The sequence below is a fragment of the Phalacrocorax aristotelis genome, chromosome 2 (assembly GCF_949628215.1).
Source record: "Phalacrocorax aristotelis chromosome 2, bGulAri2.1, whole genome shotgun sequence".
In the NCBI taxonomy this organism is placed as follows: Eukaryota; Metazoa; Chordata; class Aves; order Suliformes; family Phalacrocoracidae; genus Phalacrocorax; species Phalacrocorax aristotelis.
Genome location: NC_134277.1, coordinates 95,699,379 through 95,724,618, shown reverse-complemented (window position 1 = coordinate 95,724,618; position 25,240 = coordinate 95,699,379).

The following is a 25,240-nucleotide window of genomic DNA, read 5'->3' as shown; positions in this document are numbered from 1 at the left end:
AGAGGTGGAAAGGAGAAGGGGAAAACATCAAAAAGCTATACCTCCTACTTTTTTTTAACTTCCTAAGTAATCTAATTTAAACATAGGTTTTTAAAATTGCCTGGTTGTTTACCTCCGTGGTGTATTTAGGGTACCTTATTCTGTTTGCAAGTTGGCTTATATCACTGTGGCCCTGGCACTGTTACCTGGGCTATTGCAGGATGCTTGTAATGTTGTTATCTGATCAAGATGCTTGATGCCAAGTGGCACACGCTCTGATCTGTCAGCATAGTTCCTTGTATGGCTTTATTGCCCAATACACATAAAACAAGTACCACCTTCTGTGCTAAAAGTAGTGTGTTGAATGCATTAACTGGCCACAACTCAATTCATTTAGGTCACTTAGCCAACTACTTAAATTATTAGCTCCTGCAAGGATTTAATTCCTTTCTTTAATTCACTGAAAACCTCAACATTGTCAACAGTGTAAGGAAAAGCAACCACTTAAGAACCCTTGCAATGCTACGCAGAAGTTGTTGGTCAGTAAACATGAGCAGCACTTGGCTTTTTGGTAGTTAATACAACTGATTACATTAAAGACACCAGCCTTCAGTGGACATGCTGGAATAGTTCAGCCTTTTGGAGTCCACACTTTTCTGAAAATAGTGTGTGTGTATTCTCGACAGAAAGCAAGTGAAATAGATGATCTCCCGTGTGCATTCCAGGCTTATTCTGGCGTTATATCAGCTGATGCCAGGTGGCTACGGCAGGTGTCCAAAAGGAGAGGAATATGGGTACCGAAGAAAGGGGACACTTTTCACTTTCCTAATGTAATTGGGGTCTGTGGAAAGTTCTGCTCTTCAGCTCTTTCAACTATTATTCTGGTTTTCACTTGCAAAAAAGCTGGCCAAGCTTCTGAACATTTTCCCAGCTGATGTCCCATGCAGCATGCACTGCCCCAAAGATGATGTTTCTGTTATGTGGACATCCTTAATCAAGGGTGGATGTGGGTGTTGCTGGAAATGCATCATGCTTTCCCAACATGCATTGCAGCAAACAGCTTGCTTGCCTGGGTTGCTTGTGTGTCTAAGTTCTCCAGATGTTTAGATTTCTCTGCCTAGAACCATATGTCTAAAAGTTGCTCTTCCTACTAATCTCTCCTAGACTTGTGAAACCTGGCTTTCCCCTCACAATGTACTATAATTCTACAGTTCTCTACAGTCTTAGCTATACCAAGTCATCAGTTTGACATTGTCAGCTGCTCCTATGCAAATTAAGACACTACTTAAACAGTTTAGTCACAGTCTGGTCTAGCCCACAAAGAATTTTAAAACAATTATGTACAGGCTGAATTAGAAGGCTTTTTATGCTTCCTTGCCATGTTACATCTTCAATTTTCACCTCTTCAATTACCTATGCCTCAGCCAGTCCCACCGCACCATAAGCTCTACTCTTCTGGAGGTTTTCCATACCCACCCCCCCGACCCCTGGGATTTGATCTGGTCTCTCACTTTGCCACAAATTTTCCAGATAATGTCACTGTGTAAGAAAACAGCTCCTAGTTTAGCTGCCATTCATGCAGGTCTCTTGTCCTTGTGGTCCAGTTTAGACCGGAGTTTTTCTGATACCGTATTCTCTCAAAGCACAATGAAAAAAGAGATCATAGGATTCCTTCTCTTTCTCATGTCATATGGTAGGCAGGGGGGACTATGGAGGGACACCTGCATGGATATGTGAGTGTGAGGAAGAACTGGGGGAGTGGAAGAGAGATTATTTTTCCTTCAATTTTCTATGTGGATTTCAAAGCAGCAAGGCTGGTTTAGTGTAGCTAGTAAAAGTTCTCAAAGATTCTGCCTGGAAATGAAGAGAGGAAGGTGGGATTTCCCTCTCACCTCTCTCTAAAGCCACTTACGGTTTTGGTTGCAAAAAGGGACAGGTGTGAGTGCTCAAAAAAATAACTGTTGTGCATAATATGGAGAGGCATGGAGTGGGAAAGCCGATATAGCCCCCTTTTCTGTCCGTGTAGTGGCAGAGGGTACTGCTTACCCTCCATAGTGCTTGAGATTGGAAGGATAATATTCTGCTTCTACTTAGCAGTGGTGCATGTGTCAGGCACTTTGTCCTTTATTTAATGTAGGAATTGCTGTGATAGCTCAGTACAGTTGAGTTTCTTGCTTAATGACATTGTAATTCTGAAATCCTGTTTCCGGTCCAATCCCACTTCTGACCTCAATATGGGCTGCTCACAGCTGTTGGGCAGGCAGCACTCTTGTGCTGAAACGTCAAACCAGAGATTTCTTCCCGGTCCCTAGAAGGAAAGATATGTTCAAAAGTCTGCTGTGCAGACTATCCTCTGCATTTGTCGCTTGAGGGAACTCCTGGTCCAGGATTGCTCAACAGCATTGGAGAACAGATCTGGGTATCCCAGTTCACCTGCTCAACAATGCAAAGGAAGTTCAGAGATCTAATGGGCAGGGAAAGATAGGAAGCTAGCCAAAGGCAGCAGCTATTGCTGGATATATTAACTCTTCCTAGACACACTGACTCCTGAAGCTGTGATCCATTAGCCCTTTCACAGCAGATGGTGATAAGCAGCTGGTGGTGATGGTGATCTACTGTTATTACTGTACACAGAAAGCTGAAATTAGCTGTAATGTCTGACTGCCTTAAGAAAGAAAGAAATAAGAAATCAAAATGAGAAACACAAATTTTGCAGTTTTTCCACTGCAAACACTGAAAAATGTGTTTATGAACTCTTTAAATGAGAAATGTTCTTTGGGATCCCAAAGAACTCAGACAGTTTCTTTGAGAGTTTCAGTGCTGCTGTTCTCTAAAACCAGGGGTAACACTGGTACAACTGTGATGGCAGCAGTGAGACTAGGAATTTTCCAGAGGTCAGACAGATGCTGCTTTCTGGATTCTCAAAACCATTTTTCTTTGGGGTGGGGGGGGGAAACACCAAAAAACCCCAAACAAATTTAAAAAAAAAAAAAAAAAACAAAATTCCACCCTCCATATTTACAAAATGAAATTACTACCCTAGTGATCTTTCATATAATTGTTTCAGGTTTTGAGAATTTTTGTATTTTCCTCTTAACTGTCTTTGTTGACAATTTGCTTTTTATTTTAATTCAAAACTATTTCAGGATGGACATTTGGTTTATGGAGTGACCTTTGCTTTCTCTGAAGGAATAAAGTGACCGTGCTGGTTTATCTGGGTAGCGAAGTACAAACCACCATGCTCTGGAGAGGCCTTACAAACACATTGCAGGAATGGTGGCTGCATCTGAAGACTCCTTTGTCTGGGCACAAGTGGGGAGAGCACTGTATTTGCAAACACATTTAGTTGTTGTGTAATGAGAGTGTCTTTACTTGATAAGTACTCCAGTGAGGACATGTGCAGCTGGTACTCTTTGGTTTAATTCCCAGACTGTGCTGCCTTGTGCTGGTGCAGTGGCCAGAGAATTGAGGAGCATAAGCCTGATGTTCCAGCATAACTTCTTAGGAAGCCGACATGCATTATCTAGTGTAAGGTAATAGAAGCAATATTACAGGATAATTTTAAGAGAAAGAGCTATATGAATGGCAGCTTAGCAAATGTGAATAATAATTGTAGACAACATATGCCCAGTTTACTTGTACTTTTGCTAGTAGGAAATGGGATGTCTGGAAAATGCCAGAGGTAAGAATTATAAAGAAATAAGAAATGAGGCAAAACTCTCCTCAGACAGAAGTCAGGAACTGGGTTACAAACCAGCTAATCAGCTAATAAATATATTTATTACCAGATAGAACAAAAATACATTTATTTACTGCTAACATTGTTACCTTATCCAATTACCCTGTGTAGACAGAGATAACTTTGGGGGATAATTGGGAAAGAAAAAAAAATTTAGGAAGACTTATTTTCCCTTAGCTACCAGCTAGTATTCTTCAAATAAACATTAAAAAAAAAAAAGAATCTTTCTTTAGTGCTTTCCCCCCCTCATCTTAAAATAACAAATTTTGTGCATTCAATGTCCCTGTAATACATGAATGTCTTGCATCCTATTTTTTGCATTTTTTTATTTCATGTGTTGTATGCTAAAATTTTAATTAACATTTTTTTTCATCTATAGTGAGAGCCTTGTTTCTCTGGGTTGATTCCATGAATACTCTATTCATGTCCCTACTCATATCTAGGGGGAAAAAAGATCCATAATTGATGCTGCAACCAGATTTCTGCTCTTCTGCTGAGGGCAATTGCTCAGAACTTGCCTTTTACTTGGTAATTTTCTACCCATGTTGTGACAGTGCCTATCTTTTCAGACAGAGTTAGAGATACAGTCATTACAGTCTGTAGAGGGGCTAGGAGGAGAAATGTGTGTTCTTATCATGCAGTAGGGTCCTCGTGACGATACTTTCTTGCCATCTGGGTTTATTTTCCCATCCTAGTAAAGTACCAGAAGTTTGATAGTAAAGCATAGTTTGTTATGCAGTGATCCTAGCATTCCTGTGTAAAGTGTGATGTAATCTCTTACCAGCAGGAGTTACCTAACAGGATGAGAGTATCTTTCGGACACCACTTTGCTGAGCTCCTTTGTCATATACTCCAAAAAGAGGCGAAGGGATGTGTGTCTGCATGGCTTCTGCTTCCCTGGTTAGAGAAGTGGAAGTGGTCCTACTTGTCAGGTGGGGCCACCTGGACTTCCCTACGGGGGAGCCCTGGCATGGAGATGACTCCTCCACTGGGGCAGACTGTGCAATTCCACAGCAGATCCCTCTGTGTAACTGCAGCTTCCTGCTGTTGCACCCGCCCTTTGTACAGCCTTTTAATTTTAATTACTCAGGCAGCAAGTGCTGTACTCCTGTGGGAAAGTGTTGTGTCCAACTACTCACAGTAAGCACCCTTTGCATGACACTGCACTGCAAAATGTCCCCGTGCTGTGATGCCCCCCTTTTTTCCATGTTTCAGATGCTCCCTGACACGTTGCTGAGCCACTTCTCCAGTGGGCAGCTCTCTATGTCTCCACATTTCCCTTGCTTCAAAACCCACCACTGTCTTGTCTTCAAGATTGCAGGTTTCTGTGGCTCTGTTGCAAGATGAATAATGTGCCTGTAGACATGGTGATCTGGTGTGCACCAAGGTCATGCTCTGCTCTTATCACAGGGTGAGACCTAGGTACACATCACCCCCTTGCATGGTATTCTTCTTTTTGAAGCAAAAGTGAGCAGGAGGGGACCCACAGCATACACAGCCACTATCCTTCCTGGCAGATTGGCAAAGCAGGCCTGCAAGGTTGTTGCATTAACAGGTGAAGAAATTTGGCAGAAAGCAAACCCTCTTGCAGTCCAGCTGGTCCTTGGATGTCAGAGGCGCTGGGGGTGGCTGGGCTTAGTTTCTGAGTGATACCCGATTCAGCATTGTAAGTCTGGGCGTGTTCAGTACACTGAACTATCATGATTACGGAGTCACTAACGGTGCAATCACTATTAGTCTGGTTGTGCTCAATGACTCTTCACGGCCAGATTCACTAATAGTGCAGTTTATTGAAACAACAGGAACACAGGTTCTTATCAGATTGCTGGCGATAAATACACTGTCTGCAAAGCACGTGCAAGTATAAAGCACTGAAATACAAAATAACAACTTGTTCTCTAAATTTCCCAGGGAATCACTCGATATAAACAAGTGTTTGAGTCTTACCCAATAGGCATCCCTATGGTGGGGGAAGAGAGGTCCATCCCATCAGCTGATCCCAGTAGTCTGCAATGGTATCTTCCCTAACATCCCTCCTTCTTGAGGTCATTTTATACTACTTTACATTTAGGTGGAGCTCGAGTGACTCTAGTCATACATACCTTTGCTGCTGATTGGTGTAGAAATCCCTTGCTTTCCTTTAAAGGTATAGACTAGTTGAAATTTAGAGCACACACTCAGTGAGGGGTGGTTGTACCTTGGAGGAGGGCAACTTTGCGATGGAGGTGAGTATTTTGGTATTATAATGAGGTTATAATGAGTGAAGTTCATCCACAGGGCACAATTTTACAATTGTGCTGTGCTGGCCAGGGCGTGGTTCCATGATTCCATCTAGTTCCCGCACCTGCAGTAATTTATGGATCAGCTTGGCCACAGAGCCTCCGCTCCACTCCCTCCTCCAACTATGTCTACTACAGCTAGTACACCCAGCTCCCCCAGTGTTGCCAGCACCTAAGATTGCAGGTTGTGTTGGTCAGGGAATGATCACTGAAACAATTTTCAGCATGCCAACTGTATTTCACCCCGGGAGTTAACTTTTATGAAATGTGGATATAACTTTAGCCTCAATAATTTCACCCCCAGTAATTATTCCACAAAGGTGCATCCCAAAGCTTAGCTGCCTTCAGAGTGGACATAACCCTCTGTGTGTCCTTTTTTGTCCACTGCGAGAGAATGGTACCTCTGCTAGCTGGTATCCCCATCACCTGCATGGGAAGGATGTTGCAGGACACATCGTGGAGGACAGTATACTTAGAAGCTACTTTGACTTTGGATGGACTTACTGCTAACTGAGAGGTGGCAGATCTCTGTTCCTGTTCTCCCATTTTCAAGCAGCTCCTCAGGCCTGGTACTGAGTACGCAGCTTCAGATCTCTTACTGTGCTGGCTCCATCTGGAGCAACTGAGTCACTTTATGTTCCTACTTCTTATAACCCAATGCAGACATGCCTGAGCTAGATCAGCACGGAGCTAGCGTGAATCCAGCACAGCTTGTCAACTCTCCACTCCTGTCCTGTGGAAGGTGCTGTACTGCTTCTCACCAGAGCTGGTTCCCAGAGTAATGCAAGCGTGCTCATGTGGGTGCTGAATTTGGCAGCCAGCCACCTGTCAGACAAAGGCTGGCTTGCACTGGAGTCCTGGCCGATTGAACAGTGGCTATTGGGCAGTTGGCCTGAGTGCCACCACATCAGTTTCTCTGGCATGCTGGCCAGTGGGGTGTTAGTGACAGTATTGGAAAGTCCTCCCTCTAGTTTGCTGCTGATGTGAGTAGTGCTGCTACATTTATAGCCAATTTCAAAGCCTCTGTGCTCACACCTTTTAGTTTCCTGACTAAATTTCCTTGCTGTCCTAAAGGCTTGACATAAAAGTTCTCCTGTCATATTGTAGCCACTTAAGGTTGTCATTCAAAGGCCTATCACGTCCCAGAAAGAGAAACGTCTCTCTAAATAAAACCAGTGTTGGCCTTTGGGGTTAGTAAGCACTCCCTTGTTCAGTCCTGCACTGTGGCTTTTGGGACATATGTAGTAACATGCTGTCCTGTTTCAGCTTTGGGTCTCTGAACTTGGGAAGTTGAGCTTCGTGCTTTAATATTCCTATTGCATTCTCAGCCAATGGCCTAGGAGGAGGTGAAGTGTTAAACGCATTGCGACAGACGCAACGGGAGTGGTGTGCACTAGACGGTTTCTGACTTGAATGTTTGCCCTCTAAGAGGCTGGGTTGCAAGAGGACAGGATTGAGGGACCATCTGACTGATTCGACTATTCTTGTTTTTATTTCCTGGAGGGCACGTATCGTTTAAGAAAAACAGGAGTGCAGCATAACATGGTGGATTGGGCGTGGGAAGAGTATTCTCAGTATGTAGGATGGTGCAGCCAGGATGAATGGGCATTGAAGCTGAAAATGTTACCAATACAAAGAATGAACAAGAAATGAGGCCAAGAAGATTTTGTGAAGAACTTTGAAGACATGAGTCTTGTATTTAAGAATGTTAGTAAGGGTCGGAAAACTGGAGAAGGAAATCCAGGGATGTGCTTCGCTGTGTTGGAGACAGATCATGTCCAGGGAAAACTTCAGAAAAGAGTAATATTGAAAGCAGGAAAGAGTAATGTTGCAAACACAGCTCCACACTCATGTTCAAAGCTCCTTAGCACATCACTACATTTTAGGATGTTGCTCATGTAAGATTCAGCCATCCCCAGTTTAAAAGTTGCTATGATTTACATAGGAACAATAAGTCTCTGCTCTGAGGACCACACAAAAGAGCACAATGCCATTACTGAATATGCTTTTAACTGTTCTTTTAGCTCTTTGTTTAGTTTGCTAAATACATCTTTTCTGTTCCTTTCCAGTTTTAGAAACACATCTGTGAAAGCCATGCCTCTGTTGTGTTTTAGATAATCGTCAGTGATCCTGAAAGAGATACACGCAGGAAAAAGAGACCAAGGGCTGGTGAGAGAGGTACATTAAGAATGTGTATTTATATATGCACAATCTTTTCAGTAATTATCCAAAACAGAAAGCAGAGAGAGCTTTGAGCAATGATACTTGCCTGAAACAGTGTTATCTGATCCACTTTGAAAGAATAAGTTGTGATTTCTAATGCTAGAATCTGTCCTTCCGTCCCCTGCTTAGATATCGGCAAGTTCTCTGTCTTAATCTGTTTTATCCCCACATGGGACTGAACTGACTCAGGGTGAGTTTTAAAGTATAACAAGGCTGAAACCCACAGATTTCTTTTTTAAGATTTTTACGTTACCTAAGTAGTGGCTGCTTGAGTGGAGAGAGGCACAAAGGTAAGATCACTGGCTAGAAAGAAGCCAAAAAAAAAACCAAAGGAAATTTTACAAGGCTTTAATTGTAACATATTTTTTCTGAGGAGAAACCCTGCCTAGGCCAAGCTAGCCACACAGCTGGTTCACTGCTGAAGAATTCTTTATTCTGAGCAGACACATTGTCCTGTTGCTGACTGTTAGGCTGGGTTCAGCCTGGCACATCATGGATCACATCAGTCTCAGTCAGTCAGAGAGGGAGAGCCAGTATTAAAGTTACTTTACAACAAGGATGCCATTTGAGGGCCCTGACTGAGAGTTTTGAATGGCATGACCTGAAATAACTGTTCTTGTCCTCAGCTGTCTTTGTTGTTCTGGAGAAGTTCCCACTCACACTGATGGGATGGCTCTTTTGGTTGTGTAGAGTTGCTGAGCCTCTCTAGTTCAGGGCTCTATGGAAGTGAACTGAAATCAAAGTGATGTTAGGTAACATGCCCCACTCAATTACCGCTTAGTGACAGCGCAAGCAGCTTAAAGAGTTCCTTAATGAGAAATGGAAAACAGAGATGTGAAATAGGAAGAGGATAAGATCCACTGGAGCCACCTTGCCAGCTACCCAGTTGTGATTCCAAATCCTAACTTCCCTCTTGCTCATTTCAATCTGTTTGGGGGGGTGGGGGGGTGGTGGGGGGGGTGGTATTTTTTACCTTGCTACTTGCTTTCTAAGCTAGTTAAAGCCCAGGAGGTGATTCTGGTGATTCCGAGATAAGCTGCAGATCTAAACTACCTTCCCCAGATTCTGTGGCAACCAGTCCTCCCTGAGGGTGAAGGGGATATCCAGTGCTGTAACATCCTGACACGGTTTTAGGCAATAAGACATATTTCAGACGTGAATTACAATGGTTACTAGCTCTGTCCCCTGAGATTCTCTGACGGCAATGTGCAGTTGCTGGAAACTTGCTCCACTGTGTTAGCAGGTCTCGGTGTAAACTGTGGACACAGATTCCTGAGATCTGTCTTGCCCTTGTGCTGGAGGAGATGTTGGTCTCTAGCAGATTTCCTGCAGGCAAGGGAGCTGCTGCTTTGCTCCAGGTTAATGAAAGTCATTATCAGCTCTGACTGTTTCAACCTGTTAACGGTGAGGAGTTAGAAATTGCTTATGTGACGAGCATTCCTCTCCTTTTTACTGGGAGCTGATTTTACAGGGGCTAATATTATGAGTTCTTATTATCATTATTAAATTGTTACTGCAATATGAAATTTATCCCATTACACAGATAAACAATATACTTGAGCAGAGACACATTGAGGGGAAAAATGTTGGTCATCTTGGCAGTTGGTCCTGTTTCAGTCTGTCACTTCATTTCACTGGCTAAAGGAGATGTGTGACAGTGGGTAATTTGTTACATATTTTTCAGCTTTGTAAAGTTCCCTATATAACTGATGTCAGTGTCAATCCTCATTATGGACCCACCAAAGAAACCAAAGTTTCCTGGAATACTTTGCTTTTAAGAGTATTTTACTTGCTTTTACATGTCTATAGATAATAAATATATTCTACAACTAATTTAATAGTTCCTGTATTCCCCTACAAGAAGCCTTGTGTTTAAATAAAGCTAAGTGCAAAACATTTTTGCAAGTGCAGTTTTGGTGCTAATAACAATTTCTGTCACCAGTGTGAAAGGAGAACAAATTGGCAGAAGTTCCTTGCTAGGAGGCATTCTTGGGTCATGTGTCCTCATGTAAACTGAACGTGTCATTAGATTCATGTGGTTTTGGCACCAGGGTAGGGATCCTTTGTATCTTGAGCCAGGCTTAATGTGCATCCTCTGCGACTGCTTTCAATCTTGGCCTCATCAGTTTATTAGCTGCTTTCCCATAGTGTTGTTAGTACTTTCTGAAGTGATTAATTTTTAGCTCAATAGTCTCAGACAGTTATCGATGGGAACTTTTTAGAGCCCATAAGCCTATTTATTGGCTGTCACGTTCCTCTTCCTCAGTCTCCCTCTCACTTGTCACATTCCTTTTCCTCAGCCTCCCTCTCAGTTTGACCTTTTTATTTTTTTTTTAAATACACAAATGATGAACTGAAGCCAACTGAGGAATACCCAGAAAAGATTTGGGGAAGGTTTTTTGGGGTTATGTTGCTTTGTTCACATAAGAGTAATTTTCTAATACAGCTGCTTTTTTAGCTGCTGCATCTGTTTCTGGGTGAATTGTTCTTTTACTAACTTCGCAATGCTTAGGGAGAAAAAGCTCATATCAGCTTCTCCCCCCCCCCCCTTTTTTTTAATGTGCAGTAAGATTAAGCTGTATCTGCCTTGTTGTAATACCTGCTATTTGTGGGAATTCATGGGCCTTAAATTAGGTGTGATGGTTTCTTTTTGTTCCAAAACTATAATAGATTTTAATGTTAAACATTGTAAAGAATGAAACAAAGGCATCAAGAACAAATAAGTGTGATTTCAAGTTCATAATACCTTCCATATGACTGCCAAATTGCTCAAAGATTAAACTTGAAACTGTCAGCTCCGTCCTTCATTACCTTTCTTTTCATTTTGTGAGTTATGTGTAATGGAAGTGGTTGTAAATTGCTGCCGCTAGTGTAATTGTGTGGGGAATTTTCATCTGGGGCCATGTCTGACCTGCACAAAGTTTCTGGAAATGACAGTGTGTTCTGCAGGGTGGAAGAGAACTGGGCATGGTGTGCTCTGTCTTACTGCTGCAGAAAACAAGGGTTTCCAGATTTTCTCTCTTTACATTGTTTATGCTATTTCTGATGAGATTCATTTCAATCTGTACAAGGGCCCCCGGAGCAAGGAGTGACCACACTTGCCAGAAAGACACCAGAACACTTTGGGGATTTTTTTTTCTGGATTGTTTTTAAAATACATAGCTTCTGTGTAGGCAAAATGCAAGGTTTTTTGTTTGCTTGTTTGTTTGTGTGGTTTTTTTTTAAAAGCAGAAGTGGGCTGTTCTCTCATAGCTTTTGATAGGGGGGTATGTACTTCTTTGGACACACATCTTTGGGCTGGGATTTGAAGGTTTTGGGAAGGGGTGGTGGTGGTATTTTTGGTAGCTTTCTGTTCTACAAGAGTTTTCCATGAAACAGCAAACAAAAGCTAGACACACTGGTGGACTGAGATTGTGTTTTACCTGCTTGTTTTTACTGTTTGTTTTCCCTCTTTAGTCCATTCACTTTTTATTACTCTCTACAGTGTGTCCCTTGGGCTCTGTTTCTCACAGCAATTGGACAGTTTTAGGAACTCTTACGCTGTATTTCCCCATGGTATCAGTGCTTTATGGAAGTTATGATTTAGCTCAGTGATTTGGGCACTGGCTCCTTCTGCAGAAATGGGGAAGATCCTGGCACACCTAAATTCCATAGGTTTACTACTGATCCAGTTTTGGGATGGGGGAATGTACCCTTTCCTTATCTGTCTTTGAACACCAAATTTTCTGACTCCTGGGATGAAAATGTCAGGATGGGAACTAGTCAGCAGATTCTCGTAACAGCTTAAACTTCTACAGCTGTATAAAACTGTCAGCACAGGAACCAAGTCCTCGTAGGTGATGAACTTGCAATGAATCCCACCGCACCTCTGAGGATAGGTGGCTAAAAGGTTTTGAAAGGAGAGAAAAAACACTTGATCCTGCCAAAGGGAGAAGAAACAGAGAATGAATGGCAGCAGCGGGAGTTGTTAGAGAAGTGAACTCCAGGTCAGGGTGACCAATGAGCCTGGACAGAGCGCAGCAGAGATGACTTTGGGGGAAATGACACTGGCAACTCGCAGACTAGCACGGGGATCTGCTAACAGCGTACGTGAGTTGTGACCCCAGCAGAAAGGCCACAGTACAACTATTAGGTCATACTTTTGGAGTGAACATTGCCGTGTTGATAGATTTTTAAATGGATGAGAATTTCTGTCTTCTGACCGGAGTGCAGCTACAATAGGAGGAAGTGTGTGTGCCTGGAAGCTTGATTCCCATTCCAGTTTCAGAAAACAACTAAATAGGAGTGGGAGAAATGGCCGATGGATTAAAATTTCAAGCCTAGTTATCAACACTGACTTAAGCAAGAGCTTCTGCATAGGAAGCTGAAATTAAAAATCTTATTCTATCATTCCTGGTTTTCTTCCTTTCTTAAAAAAAAAAAAAAGGAGCACTCTACAGTTTCTGGATACTTTCACCCAGTTACCTCAAAGCTTTAGATGAAGTTGGAAGCAGATCTGGAATAGTTGTTCCATAGTAGGTTCTTCTCCCTTCTGAAATATAAAATCACCTAAATTTTTCCAAAAACTTAATTGGCATTATGAGCCCTAGGGTACTGGTTATCTGGAAGGTATCTGGGGATGTAAAGACCACTGTTACCCTCAGATTTTTATTTTGGGGTGCTTCTGTCAGCTACTTAGTCTCCCTGCCTTATTCTTCTGAGAATGAAGTCCACTTCAAAGTATTGTATTTGGTCATCTACCTATTTAAGCTCATTCAGAAAATGCGACTTTCATCTCTCTGTAATGTTTTGAGCAAGTTTCTTTCTGTCTTATTTTTCTTCTTTCCTCCTGTTCTTCTTTCTTTTAGATACAATACACCACCCTTGCTTTTTGATTACCTTCTATACTCATACTTCTATCCAGCTATTTACCCCATGAAGTCCCACAGTCACAGCTCGGAGTGTGTGCAGAATTATTATGTTTTTCTGGGTTATTCACCATGTTCCTGGTATTTGTGTGCAATCTTTAAAGGCTTTCATCGAATCAACTGGTTATTCTCCTGCATATCTTTTCACTCTATTGTACTTCATCTTTGCTCTCTCTTACCTCTGATTCCAGTGTTTAATCAGGCTCACATTATCCTTTTAACTCCTCTGAAAGCTTTTGTTCCTGGCCTCCAACAGATATTCAAGTTAATTCTTTTGCTAATCACAGAGAAAACTGATGCAATGAATCAAAGAAAGGGTTCCTTTAAGGGTTAACATTTTACTGGGAAAGGAATGGGGTGAGAGTTATACAAATACATTTCTGGCATAAGTTTCTTAAAACAGAGGGGAGCTTGCGAGGGGAAGATATATACATATTAATGAATAATCAACCAATGGATGCAACAATAATTTTTTTTTTATTATTTCACTTTCTTGAAAAGTGACCAGCAGACTTCAGCTAGCTAAGACAGATTGCTTTAATAAATCTTTGGGAATTTTGGTGGAATTTGTCTCCGTTGCATTCTCTGGCAAGCACACAAAAGAGATGTCCCTTCTAGCACCCAGCAGCTCAGCTTGCTTTTTGTATGTGGATATGATTCTCCTTTCTGAATCTGCAAAACCTCTAAAATCTCCATTAAAATGCGCTGTAAACCTCCTCTCTTTGGGAGTACTCTGGAGCTATGAAAAGACGACCATAAACGTGAAGCCAGAATAAATAAACCTTATTCCAAATGAGTGTGGATTGGCAAGCTTAAGAATCATTATTTTTGCCTTAGTGAAAAAGGAGGAAGATGGAAATCCACGGGGGAGAATTAGGTTGGTTCAAGCAATACACCGGCACTGTAACCCTACTCTAAATCTGTGTGCAATATACCCGGAGGGAAATAAGGCTTTACAGCATGAAGATTTTATCAGCCTGCATTTCTGTGACAGTCGGAGTGCTTGTGAGTGGATGAAGCCAGCAGGAATCACTTGTGTTGATCCAAATGAGTGTCACTAAGATCATTGCATCATACCTATTCGGTCTCTATGTGCCGCATACAACAAATACATATTTGTGAAAAAGGTGTCTGTATTTTGGTTTTGAAACCTTCTGCTAGCAAAGTCAGACTCCAGAGCACCATGACTCCTGTCACAAGCATTGCACTGAGAGAAACAAAGAAGAAAAGCTAGGTTGGGCCCTTTTCACCCCACCCATAAAAGGAAAGCAAACACCAACTCTCTCCACGTCCCTCTTCTACTGTCAGTGCTTGATCATGATATGGGAAGGGGAGGTGAGGAGGAAGAGGGGGCTATTATTAGAATTCCAAGGATCTGTATTTATTTATTTTATTTACTTAGCATTTAACTTAAATATCTGTTCAGTGAGGCTGGAGCAGTGCTGGATGAGGACATGAATTGTTTGATTTGGAAAGAACTGAGAATCCTGTGGTAGATGAGTGTTATCTGACGTAAAGTCCAGTGGACAGGTCTACCAGTAGGCAAGAGAGGACTGCGTGGAGACTTGCACTCCACGGCCTGTCACAAGGGACCTGGTGCTCTTCTACACCTGCAGCAGCAGCTGAGGGCTAGGGAAGACAGGCTGTGTTCCCACAAGGCAGAAAATCCTCTTGGAGTTTCCTGCTTTTCATGTGAGTACCGTCATTTTTGATTATAACTAGCTGGTAGCCAAACAGATTTATAAATTTCAAAAGTCCTCACTTTTGCAAAAACATTGTGACTTTGAATTAGAAAACCTCAGGACTCTCCTTAACCAAAACCGTGTTTTGCTTGTCCCAGGAGAAATCTGGAAGTTTCTCTCCCCCGTTACTCTAAGCTTCCACTTCCTCCCTTGAATGAAACTGAAATTTGGGACTGTGGGTGGCTGCAGGTCCAGGAAAAACTGTTCCCTGCTCTTGGCTTCTGGCTAGTTGGAGCAGTTTGTTTGCTTGTTTAATCAAATTGGGAGTACATTTACTGAGAAGATTTGTATTTAGTCAGAAGTTTTTGATAAATGGATCTTCTAATGTGTTTCTGTAGGAGAGCAAGTAGTATTCAGCCTCATAAGGGGCCCAGATTTTCTGCTCTAGCCTTCTCTGTCTCAGATTCAGGTTGCTGTGATATGGATGGTACGGTTAGTCTTTCTCATTGTTTCTGAGTCTGTTTTTGAAGAGTCTTTATTTACCAGCCTCTAATGACCAAATCCTGTCTGCATATCACTCTGGGATCTTATCTTGCATACAGTTTAACAGATGACTGTAAGCAATACTTGTGTATTTGCAAGGCAGTGGTTAAAGGAGGAGTGAAACTAGAACACATTTGGCCTCTGGAAAAGCAGGAGAATCCCAGCGTCTGTTTTCTAATGATGTTTCTTTCTTTGACTCCCATTGACTTTAGTGAGATGCTGCTTGTTATGTTTTACAGTCTAGAGTTTCTCGCCTCTCTTACAAATACTGGTGGTATAGTATTTCTTTTGTCATGTGATTTTAAATACATTATTTAAAATTTTTAATAGAACTTTTTTGTTCTTAACAAGGTGCAGTTGAGAAATTAAAATCCCCAAATGTTTCACTTTCCATATTTTTCTTACAATGATTTATTTTTTTAAACAAGCCAGCTGTACGGACCAGGAGAAAAAAAGGGTCCTTTCTAAATTTGTGAACTCTTATTTCTGTTTGGTTTCTTAAAAGATGTTGTTCCTTAAAAAAAATCCAACCTTTTTCTTTGTGGCATGGTGTGATTTAGTGCTTTGAAGTCTAAAATTAATGAAACAATAATAGGTTTTGTCCTAAATTGGTGCTTAATACATACTACAACTTGTATATTATTATTAATATTAAATAGTTTTTGGTCTGTTCTTTAACAGTTATATTACCTGTGAAAAAAGTGAGCTGTATTGGCTTCCCACAGAAATATAGGGAAGGAGGAAATACGCATTCAGTCTTTCCTATTGCAAGGCATTCTCCCAAACTTGGCCCTCAGATGTGTCTGTAATAGGGCAAAAAATCTTGGGAGGGGGGGCGGGGGGGAAGAGAACAACAAAAAAATCGTATTAGATGCCTAGGAGAAATCCGTGTAGTACAGCACGTTGCACATCGTTGCTTGCACTTGATTGCAGACGGACGCTGCCAGAAAAGGATATGTGTGTCACCTGCAGGGAACACAGCACTGCCACCTGGGAACAGCCCCAGGCAACCTGCTTCCACTGCGCTACACTCAGCCCCAAGGCATCAATGCTGGCTTCCACCTCTGTTGGGTGATGTCTCTGTGTGGCCGTTTGCTCTGTGGCACTTATAGTGTTGAAGAACTGGGGTTTGTATCATGCTTAAGAAATAGCCCTCGGACTTAGATTCCTATAACAGGCCTTGCCCCTATCTCCAAGATGAAAATACGTTGTCTGTGTAATGTAAACATCAGGGCTGCCTTGTGTACCTGCTGATACAGGTGCAGGTTAATCTGCATCTTGCTCTTACCAGGGGATCAGAGAAGTTGCCTCAGAACACCTGTTCTGCCAGGAGTGGGGAGGCTTTGTGCAAGTGTGGAAATGCTGTTCACATCAGGCCATTAGTCTGGTGGGCTAACTGGGAGCATGACTTGTGGATGGCCCTCTCTAACAGCAAGCTGTGATGCCAAAAACTACTGTTTCTGGCCAGCACTGAGGAGCACCAAGGTAGTGATTCACAAAGATAATACTTAAATCTGTGCATAGGGGAAGCTGATGAGCTGAGGCAGAGTCTGCAGATGGTGCTGAACTCTTCCCTGTGGTCTTTTACAGGTCAGCAATTTCTAGATGTGTATTTTGTTTGAGGCCTAGACCATTTGGCAGTCTTATTTCTGCTTAATTAGCTTCATGATTTAAAACTATTTGTGGCCTCCTAATGAACTGGGAAAAACCCGGCAGCTGTTAGCAGCTGGCTGGGATTTTAACAGCAGCCATGTGTGTTCAGCAGAACAGCAATAAAGCGGTGGGAAGAAAAGTCTGGCAGGACTGCCAGGGGTCAGAACACGTGAGGGCTATCCTCAGTCCTGTTAATGATCACCATTAGCGCACTACAGAATTTCAGCTAGACATAAACAGCCTTGTTAAGTGACAGAGACAATAAAGGCTTTGACAGAGGGCTCGGGTTTGCCGTGCATCCTGTGAAGGAAGGTTTGAACTAAGATGCTGGACTGTGGACCAGAGTGGCTGAGGAATGAGGGCGTGTTCCCATCAGACTTTCAACAATTTCCCAGCCCTGCTGTTATTTGCCAGAGAAAATCTTTCAAAACCCTCAGGCACCGAGCTGCCCAGCTCTATTACAAAGCCCCGTGGGGTTTTGCCAAGAGGTGACCAGGACCATTGCTGGATGGTGGTAAATCTACTAGTTTGGTTGTGCCTGTGCCTTAGGGCTCAGTCCTCTGAGCCTGTTATGCTGATCACCGGTTTGATGCTTTCTCAGTCAAAGCAATGAGCCTGTATTCTGATGTTCCTGTGATGTGGAGAAGGTGTCGCCCCCTTTAACAATATGTGACCACCCAGGAGACAATCTCCCAGGACTACAGTCTATTTCTTCTGATAGTTCTCCTTCTTGCAGTAGTTGTCAGTTATTTCTCTGATGCAGATTTTCACAGAATTATTTTGGCTGCCCCTGAAACCCCAGATCACAAAAGTGCTCCATCTTTCATGAAGATTTCTAGCACTAGTCTGGACAAAAGATCTAACATATCTTAGAGTTAAGATAAGTGTATTGAGATGTAGCACATAATGCTTAACGCTCTATCTCTGCCAGTCACAATTTAACAAACCTAAATATGGATCACAGGCTCAGCATGCATACTGTTTTGTAGCTGCCTCTCTTGTTTTGATAATATTTTCCTAAGTTTATAGATAATGGAGAGCAGCTACAGTATTGCTGAGCCTGTGCTTCAGTGGAAACTACTTCAGGAAAATAAGCAGTATGTGTGCAAGAAACTGTATGTTGTCCAGTGAAAATGCTGTTCAGATGCGAACAATACTTGGCCAGCTGATGTAGCTGTAGGAAGGCAGGCACCAGGGGCTAAGAGCATTCTCTTAGATCATTCCAGCTCTTCAAGAAGCCCACCCCATCTTTGCTCTGGAGAAAGATTCCCCCCACCTGGCCCATATCACAAACATGAATTCTTTTGTAAGAGTTGAATTACATTTTAGATGTACGTGATAAAAGGTAAATATTTTCCTTAATGTCTGTCAGCGCACCTTTGAGGCCAGTATGAAGTATGTCTGGCTCTAGTTTTAGGTTTTTCAATCCATAAATGATCCTCACATGTCCTCTTAACCTATATTTGTGGGTCATATTGGTGCCTTTGAACAAAATAATCTCTAGAAATATGTACACACTTCCTTTTGCTATCTCAGGTGCTAATTATATTATGTGGAGCCTCCTCTTAGGATTAACTCTGATGTTTTATTTTATGGCTGGATGGACTTCTTATATTTTGTTTTAATCAGGTTGATATGCACATAATACAGTGACCTTTACTGTGGTTTTTGTCAAGTGCTCTGAAAAATATGTCTGTAGCCACTAAATAATGCACTGGTGTGGTTTTGTTATGAAAATGGTACCTAAGAGAAATAGCAAACTATATCTGCATCACTGTGGGAATTTAAGTGTATCTATTCTGTGTAGGGTTTCATAGTTCAGGCCAGGTTTTCTTAGGTCCGTCTCCTCGAGTTATTTTTCAGGATTTGAGATCAGCAGAGCCCCTTGCTGAAGGGAGGGAAGTATCATAAGAAAACAATGTGTAGGGGTTTTAACCTGTGAGCTACTTCAGGCAAAGACATGTGGAAGCTGAGAATTTTGGTCAGTCCCTCTGATTTCCTGACAAGGCAATTGGGGATGAACCTCTCACCCACAGGAACTGAAGGAGTCTCAGGTGAGGGAGGTGTACTTATCTTTGCAAAACTGAGACTGCTCCTTCTGAGCACCTTCTCTTTCACGCCGTGGTTTGCTGTTCCTGGAGGGTGACAGCCCCCATGACATACAGGTGTAACAGCAGCTGCTGCGCTTTTTGTGTGGGAGTCACAGACGATTTTCATTGTAATATCAAAACTAAGATACTTATTATCTGCTTTTTCCTCACTGCATCCAGAAATGCTCTTGGCTGAACTAGTTACCTATCTTCCATTTCTCAAGGGTCCTTGAGTCGTGAGAGGCATGCTGAGAAAGCTGGCCTGAAACTCCTAACCTCTTTCAGATGCCCACTTAGTATTGTTAAATAGCCCTGCTAAAAGGCTTGACATGTTTTTCATGCACTTGAGGGTTTTTCTTCTCTTCTGCTGCCACGGTTTGTTTCTTTCCCCATTTATTCATCTGGCTAGTTTGGAAACAGACTTCTTTAAAGAGGGGAAAACTTCACCACTAGAAGATCGCCATTTTACTTCTCCACCTTTTATTGCCTCTGTCAGTCTTTTCCTTTTTCATGCCCTCCCTCAACCCCCGATCCATGCTTCAGTATGCATCTTTCTGACAGTTCTTGACTTAGATATCTACCTTTTGAAAGCAAGTTGAACTTCAAGAAATCTCTTTTGGCTTTTAGTGATGATAGTCTAATCAACATTGGCTGCAGTTTTTGCCATTGTCCCTTCCAGTCAGGTGTGTTGTCTTTACCTTTTTACCTATGGTGAGTACTTCTGGTTTTTGCAAAGCAATAGTATCTGTTCCACATCGTCATTCTTTCCAGAATATTGGCAACCGCCAACCAATCTGACCGAGCCACTTCTGGGAGAGGCAGCAGCAATGGAGAGGATATCTTATGGAAATGGCTTTTCACAGCCAGTTCTGTTGAACTGGGAAAAACCACCTATGGCAAAAGCTTTTTCCTTCTGGAGCCTAAGTGTCTTCCCCACCTCATTCTGGAGACCATCCTTTGCAAAGTGGTTCTTTGGCCTGACTTTGTTCAAAAGTGTAACCCAACATTTTCCCCCTTTTTTTTCCGTGTTTTCCTTCTCTAGAGAACTCTCATATATGGTCACAGGTTTCCTTTTTATATGGAGTGCAAGGCTCCTCAGCTTTCTGTAATGCAGCTTCATCGTCAGTCTCCGAGGAAGGTGAAAACAGTTTTGAAAGCCATCCTGCAAGGGCTGTTGTCAAAAATTACCTTATCTTCAAACAACTTTATGTGTGTTTGTATCATCCCTTACAAATCCAAAGTGTCTGTTTTTAAATACCTGTCTTCCCCACTTTGAGAGTATTTCAGTTCTGTTAGGACTTTGAACCACTCTGTTTTTCTTAGTTCACTTTAGTCTATTTTGTGGCAGTCTGTAATATCTCAAAGTCTAAGAGAGGCTTGCTTCTGCACAGTACAGCAGCTAACTCCAACTGGCATTTATGTCAGCTTTCAGACATAGAGATCCTCACAAGTGTTACTTTTTGCTCTTTTATTTTTACTTGCCTCACAGTGAAGTCACCCTAACAGCTCTTCTGTCCTGAAAATCACAGATATAAATGGGATTTTAAAACGTAGTTGATATCTGTCCTGAGGGTGTCTTTTCGTCTATTGCTGATAGATATTCATAGCTGTTAAGGCTGGGGGACCATTACGGCTTTGGAATGGGACTTAATAATTCCTATATCAATCTTAGTAACTTGTGGTGGGATGCAGATATGTTACTGTGGGCCAGCTTAAATCTTTTTGTAATCAGTAGGTGAACTGCTGGCCTTTTTTGATAGTCACAAGCATAACGAACAGTGGATCTTCTTCACTGAACAAAACTGTTGAAACTGTAACAGCTTCCATACAAAGCACAAGCATATGTCATTGCTTGCATAAATGCATTTGCACTTATATTTGTGTGTCTCACCATGAAGAAGAAGCATTTATAACTGCAGACCACTGGACAGAAAAGAAGCAAGAAGTCAGGCAAAGCAAGCATTAAGTGAAAACCCTGAAGGGATGGTTGGGAACTTACAAAGAGAGGTTTTTGAGTTCATTGTCAGCTAGATGGGCATTGAGCACTGTGAGCAAATAAGCTATCTCCTACTGTGTTCAGGGAAATGGATTTTTTTTGTGTACACTCATTGTAAATAGCAAGACCGTGTAAGAGATGTGCATCCTGTGTATCAACTTCTTTTTTAGAATAAAATGACACTCTGACCCCGAATTTCTGCTAACTTCTTGGGTCAGAAAGGAGTAACAATATTTCTGCTTAAACAATCTGGTCCTGATCTTAAACATATTTACTGCTGGAAAATCTGACACGTTGTGACAAACTGTTCAAAACATTACATATCCCTACTGTTTAAAAGCACGTACTGTACTTCTAGAATTTCGAAGGGAATTGGGAATGGCCTAAGGGAAGAGCTGATAAGAAGTCTGTAGTTAGCTGCATTTTGAAACAAATGAAACTTTTGAAGCCTTTTGCTGGTACTGTTTGCCTTTTATGCATGTTTGTGTGGGGTTTATCTCTTTATTGAATATGCTGCCCCTCACCCACCTTTCCCAAAAAGGTCAACCATTAACACTTTCTCCTTCGGTCTTATTTGTAGTCAAAAATGTTTGGATTAAGCTTTCACACTAGTTAAGGAATTTTGAAGACGGCAGACACTCTCCATGAAAACAGTTATTTCTGTAAACCTGTTTATTTCAGCCTAAGGCTTACTGAGTAGTATCAGAATTCATTTTCATCACTGCCAAAATCTGAAGTCTGGAGGTGTCACTAAGCAGATCTCTTATTGCAGTTTTATTTCCATGCTGTTTGATTTCTTAAGAGATTCCAAACACATTAAGATGGGGAAAGAACAAGTTGGAAAGGTATAAACAGAGCAAGGAGAGCAAAACTGACAGAGAAAGAAAAAAAGGAAAAAATGCTTTCTGTAAAATAGTAGAGACATGGTGATCTGTTTATCTGCAGAATGATAGATTGACTTCGGTTTGTGGTCAGTAAAAGGCTACTCCTTTTTTTAATATTCTGTTTCTCTTTTATAGTTTGAAATTCTTTTCTTCCCACACCTTTTATGCCTCATTTGCTTACTTTTCATTCCCTGTCTCTCCTTCTTTCTTGGGGAGGTAATTTTAGATGCAGTTCTTAACTGCTGTCCTTCTAGACTCTTAGCCCTTTGGCAAGTTCTTCAAAGTCAAATATATGTTTACAGTGAGCAATGTAATGCTGGTGTGTGGGGTTTTTTTGTCTTTTTTTTTTTAGCTTCCAAATTACAGGTGCAGTTTGTGCCTGAACTTTCCAAGCTCACAGTTCATTTGTGGTTGTAAATCAGTATGTACTAGTTGATCTGTGCTGGCAATTAACCTATTCATTCTCCATTCTCTACAGATTTGAAATTGGAAAGAGTTGTCCCCAACTTTCATCTTCACTAATGGAGTCTCCCATTGACAATGAATAGCTGAAATGTTCTCTTAAAAACTTTGTTATATCTTTATAAGGGAATTCATGCTAACGACTTTGTGGGATGGAAGGAGTTCACACGTTTTCTGGGCCACGCTCACTGCCAGTACCAGGGTTTTTTTTCATTTGTTCTGTTTCTCCTTCTCAGTTCCCCATGTGCTTCTCACTCATCTTTCTCTCTTCCTTGGGCTCCCTGCCATCCCTCAATCTGTGCCAGAAGCTCTGTGTTATCATGTCATCATGTTTGCTAATCTTTTCTTCCAGCCATCTGGAAGATAGGGGTTTTTGCTGAGTGTCTAAACAAAACACTCTGCTCCTTCTGCTGGCCCATCAGCGACACCTCAAGTTAAATCCTTCATTGTTCTGTCTTGGGCCTGATCCTCCAGATTCTTCTCTTTTCATTAAAAATTTGGATAATAGAAGAGAAAATGCACTGAAGTTTTTGTGATGGTTTTCTTTGGGGAATGTAAATTTTCTCCAAGGGTGGTATGATAGGAGATTACTTGACCCCTGCATGTGATATCCCTGTTGCAGTATTGTGCTCAGCTTTTCCCAGCACTGTGACAAAGCTGCAAATAAATCAGAGAGGAGGTCCAGAGTGCAACAGTAGGAGTGAAAAGAGATTTAGAGAAAGTGACCTATGAGGAAAACATGAGGAACTTTTTTTCCCTTCCCTGTTTAAAAAAAGGTGGTCTACACCAGTGGCCTCCAATATAGCAAGGTCTGTTATAAAGAGGTCAGCAATGACTTGTTCTCCAGGATTGTTGATCATAGGGAAGAAATAAGCAGTGAGTCTGTGGCAGAGAAGTATTAGGTCCTGTATGAGAGAAACTGTTTGTAAGGGTAGCAAAGAGGTGGAACAGACTGACTAGGAAGACTGTGAACTTCTCAGGAAGGATGGGTGCAAGACAGGCTTGTCATAGATAGTGTAGGAATTGTTTTGCCTGCTTTGTGTCAGGAGATTTCTTCCAGCTCTGCGGTTCTGTGGGGAGGGGAGAGTGGTTATGCTGGAGGCTGCCAGTGGTTTCCATCAGCCTTTGATCTGTAGGCAAATCTTGTCCTGGCTGAAGCTGATGGCATTGCTGACAAGTTGCCATGAGCTCTGAGTGGCCTCACTTCCCACACCAACATTAACAGGCTGCTGGTCTTCCTGCCTGGAGTATCCACTTACATTCTGTGTTGTTCAAGTGCGGCTGTATTACCTCTAAGCAGACAAGGAAGTGTGTTAGGGTGAAGAGAAAACTTAATTTTTCTCTCCCTCTAGTAGTTAGTAGTCATCATCATTAGCACAGGACTTGATGTCAACATGTAGCTCAGTCAATGAAGCATACTGAAATATGTTCTGGCTCAGATTCAAATTGAAAAAAAAGTTACCTTGGTCCTAGACCCAACCAGTAGGATAGAAGGACAGTAGTGGCATTCAGGCTGTCTGACTCTGTGCTCCTGTATCTCTGCCAAAGACACCCTGGTATCTTGACTTTAGCAAGCCTTGTGAAGTCTGAGAATCACTGGTTCAGTAAGCTATCTCTATGAATAAAAATGACTGTTTCTTTCCAGGGTTCATTTCTTCTAATTATTTTTTCTTTTCCTGTCTCTGCTTGAAGGATAGGATTGCAAAAGATTTTCATTGGAAAAAGTGCTGAATCGAGTACTGCTTTTTCATAATAAGCAGTGAGTGCTCAGGATTTATACTCTACTGGAGTGGTGAACGTTAGCTCTCCAGTTATTAAACATTTGCCCTCTACTCTGTAACACTGCTTTGCTTAGGATCTATCCAGCACCATTCCTGTTTTCCCTTGGTTTGCTAATATTAAAACTGTGGTTCTAATGAAAGTAAGATTTTGTTCTCTGCAGGCTTGAAGTGCTAATGTTTTACCTCTTTATTTTTCTCTTAGGAGGGATTTAACATGCATGTTCTAGTCCTTGGCATTCATTACATGGTCTGTGCTTCTTCCAGCTTCTGCTGCTGCTTAGTTGGGCAGGATTGCTTTATGGTCCCTTACCCTCAATGGCCCCACCAGCCAGAATGGGAAAGTGTAGGAGAGAGTCTGGCACCTCACCTAGGGACCCTTATGGATCAACAGCCAGCCCACTGGCTACCTGCTTGGTATCTACATGACTGTGCATGTGATCACATGTTCCTGGCTGGCCTACAGAACAGCTGATCCATTTGCCTTATCTGCAGGCATGAGTGAGAGCTTCCCACAGAGCTGTGAAGCCTTGCAGGAGGAACTGCCATTAACCTTCGCAAGGAATTCTCCCTGTCACATCACTCAGTGAGGCATTTTTCATTGGGAGAAGCAGAGAAAAATGTGTCGCTCCATTTAAAGCAGCTGCTGCTTGTAGAGCGTGACTTCCATGACTGATAAGCACGGGGAAACATTCCCAGCCTTGCTTTCCCTGTCAGAAATGCAGACATCAGAGGGAGACAAAGTGAAAGACTTAAGATCAGTGGAGGGAAGCAGCAGAGAGGACAAGTGAATTAACGGAGTTGGGCGGTAGTGGTGGAAACATCTGTGGGAAGGGGAAGGTGGTGGAGATGCCTGTGAGAAGAGAACTAAGAGAACAACATGAGGTAAAGCCAGAGAAGTAAGGAGGGAAAATAAATAGGGGACTGACTGACAGCTAGCAACTGTGTATATGGTACACTCCCAAATAAATTTAGCTATTGATATGTTGTTTATATGGTATGTTTCTGGTTTGCCTATCCTGATA